We start from the raw sequence: 4,048 nt of genomic DNA on the forward strand, positions 1-4,048 counted from the left end.
AAAAAAAAAAAACTGAAACATTTATATATTATTAAAAATAACATTTAATACAATGAGTCAGGTTGTGGAAGAAGTAACAAATATGTGTTAGAAAATGTTCTATTAAAACAATAACAAAGTTTCCTCTGAACTTTGTACAGTGACAGTACTGATATTTTCAGCCTTCCAACCAAATAGCTACCATTCATTTAGGCTTTAAAACAAGTAACTAATGTATGCTTTCAGATTCGCAAAACATCAAATGGACGCATAGATTTTTTTACTAAGAATAGTAGCAAAAATCACCCAAAATAGTAAAATTAAGTTCTTTCATGTCTCATGAAACAGCCCAATAATATTTGTGGGCTTTCATCTGAATGTTTGCCCCCCCCCAACCACACCATGTAAATACTGAGATACTAACCCCAAGGTGATGACTCTTAAAGTGGGGCTTTCTGAATTGTGACTTCTAAAATGTGACTAGGTTTTGAGAAATAAAGCGTCAATCAAGCCTTTATGAGTGACAGTCCTATGAAGGGACCTGAGAAAGCTTGTATGTTCCTTTGAAGATACAGAGAAAAGACACTGTATATGCAGAATAGCCCTGACCATCAGACACCAAAGCTTCAGGTGCCTTTGCCATGGGCTTCCAGCCCAGAGAACAGGGGTATATCAACATTCACTGTGTATAAGCCACCAGCCCATTATATTTTGCGACTGCAGCCCATTAGGTCTAAGACCCTGATCACTATGTGTACACTATTCAGCTACAGTCTGTTTAGAGCTGCATCCTTCCATGTGGAAGAAGTTCACAACCTGGGGCTGTTGAGAACTAGAAAGAGAGGCAAGCCAAGCCAAGACACGCAGTGAGCAAGACCAGTTACATCCAATTTTGAAGACATTTTTGTAAAGAGAATGTGAAATATCTCTCTAAAGATTTTTGGAATCCTAAGCAGAATGTAGAGAGCAGTAAAGAACATCCCTCCCACTATTAGAACAAAAAGGTGTTGGAATAAGTTCAAATGAATGAGTCGTTTTATGATCAGAGAACTGAGGTTGTTGAGCCAAACTCATGAGAAGAAAAAGCCTGCATGGAGAGACAGGACTGAGCTCTCCCTCAGGAGATAGATAATTACAACATGCAGCAGCCAGCTGAATTAGTTGAGAATATGATGAAGTTTCTGGGCTTGCTGGCAGGACACTGCAGAATGCCTGAGGGCTTCAGAAATGTTAAAGCCCCCAGTTATCAAAGAAAGGACCACCGAACCAGAAGAAAATGTTGGTTTAATTAGAACAGGAGACCCATGTCCTTACAGGAAACCCAGGGAGCAAGCACCACTCACCCCACCTTTCTCCCAAGTTTTAGTAAGAAAAGTAGCTTGTGCCAGGGAGGGTGACAACACTTCATCCTTAGAGATGCTGGTGAGAGAAGGGAACTGACTCCTGAAAAAGGAACAGGGGTACATGGTAGGACCATGCTACCAGGAAAGGAGTAAAGGAACTGGGAGGATCTGACATGACCACCAGAGATGTTGGACCTGCCCAGGCTAAAGCACACACCATTATATCTCTCAACCAACATGATGCTGGGAAGACAGGATTTCCTCTGAGGATGACACAGTTGTCTGCCATCATGGAGTACAGGTTGCTCTGATGATCTAAGGAATGCTTGGCCCCTTGTTCATGGCAATGAGGTAAACAGAACAGGTCAATGATAGGTGTGTCTGTTCTCATGGCAATACTCCCTTGCTGAAGAAAGGGGGTGTTGTAGGACTTTCTCCTGGGATTGTAACCATTGCTCCTCTATCCCCTGAGCTGCACATATGAGGTTCTGGAGTATGGAGGAGGTAAAATGTTAACTGAAGGCAGGAGTCTGTGATCTATGATGTCATCATTCATTATAGGGGATGGAGTGGGGACTTTCAGTGGTCCAGATACCTGTACATTGCTGCTGTAAGTCCAATACTGAGATAAGTTCAGTGGAATCATTACTTTGGTCATCCAGTTACTTATATGACATAGACAGATATCTGTTTACATATCCCCAGGAAAAAATAACAAATAAGGGAACAAGTTAGATAACAATAGTATATACTGTGATTGTCTCCGCAGCATAATTTATGAGGAAATATGTACAGCTGAGAGCATAAAGACATGGACGTGATAGGTAAGCCAATCCCTTTTCTAAATACAGGATATCAATATAAGAATTTAGAGGGAGCACTGGGCTTAATCATAAAGGTAGGTTTCAAATTTTGTTCAAATTCTACCCTTATGTAAAGGCCTAGTAGCCAGGAAGGCTTACTATTTCAAAAACAAATTGTTTATATCACTCAAGAAGCAAAACAACTATGAAGATCAATCTGATATGGCAAACTCGATGGATTTACACATAACTGGTACTCATGTAATCCAGATTCCAGTGAATAAATTGACCCACAGGCAAGATTAATTAGGTAATTTCACCAGACTGAAGAAAACATTAAGATATGACTAAGTGAAAACTGCGGGAAAAAAAAATTAAAGTCAGAAAGAAGAGGGGTGTGGGTTTTCCTCTCACGGGTGTAATCTAGGTTCTAGAATTAAAATCATATATGGGCATTTATAGGTATATATCATATGCATGCATGTGTATTGGTCAGAAACATAGAAAGAGGATCATAAGAAAGAAGAGAAAGTGGTTAAAGGAGCGAGGGAGAAGCACTGGACAGATGCACAGAACATAAGAGCAGATGAGATAAATGACATGGGACAAGTGAGAATGAAGCATATTGACAGATATGCATTAAAATTCCATAACAAGAGGGCTCAGATATGCTCAGTTGGTAGCCAGCTGTCTATAATAAATAAATCCTCAGGTTTGTGCTCCAGTACAGTATAAGCTCATTATGAAGGCACATGACTGTAATCTTAGACCTGCAGAGGTGGAGCCAAGAGGATCAGAAGTTCAAGGTCATGCTACAAGTGACTCTAAGGTCAGGTCCTTGCCTGGAACCCTATGCCAAAACAAAGTAATATTTTTTTAAAAAAAGAAAATGCCATTATGATCCCCATTACTTTGCACATTAACCTTTAAAATCAGTTAAAATATATAAAAATAAAATTTAAAATGTCAAACAATAAACAAGTGTCAAAGAAATGAGTAAGGAATTAAACTTGAATACAGTTTTTAATTTGTCATGTTTTCTATAAATAATTTTAAAAGAAGAGTTAAAAAGAAAACCAAGAGTTTATGACAAAAGAAAGTACCTAATGTTCTGAGGAGCAAAGCAAAGTCATCATAGGAGATACAGTTGCCATAAAAATGCTTTAAAAACAAAACAGATGTAAGAAAGAATTCATTGCCAGCAAACATACACGACATTACCTTGCTGTCTTTCTGTCTGTATACCTATCTGCCTGCACATTCTGTATGCTGAAGACTCAATCCAGGGATCCTATACTAAGCATGAGGTCCATCAGAAACCTAATTTGTCAGGCACACAAGACATTTTTCATATACTTCTGACCACAATTATGAGACCAAAACTTGTACAGACACATAGAAATATATAGGAACATAATAGAATGAAAGTTAAGAAGTATTTATTAAGTTAAGCAAATCTTAAAATATAGCAGGTAAATACTCGTTAGGCGAGTGGTATCCAGACAGCATACCAAAGGTAAGGCTTGCTTTATGAGGCTATGCTATGTGGTATTTTAACTGACTCCTAGTTGGTCAGGAAAGTTTGTTTTGAATTTTGGAACATAAACAATGAAGCATTAAAGGAAATAAAATGAAATCATAAACAATCCTCAGCCCCAAATAAGACCAAAAATACGTAACAAGGAACAAAGAGAACAAATTGGGGCCTGTGTGGCTCAGAGGTCAAAATATTGTACTGTTCTATGCTATTGAAAGAGTTAATTACTGGACACCTGAACTCTCCATGAACTCTTCAGCTCAGAGTTCTCTTACCCCTCCCATCCAGAGATAGTTCCCGGAGCACTCCTGAACTTTTTACCCCAAGGTACCCCCTCCCAATTGGAAACTGCTCCAGGAACATTTTTTAGATAAGGGGTCTCCTGG

This window comes from Mus caroli, chromosome 3 (assembly GCF_900094665.2).
Source record: "Mus caroli chromosome 3, CAROLI_EIJ_v1.1, whole genome shotgun sequence".
Classification (NCBI taxonomy): domain Eukaryota; kingdom Metazoa; phylum Chordata; class Mammalia; order Rodentia; family Muridae; genus Mus; species Mus caroli.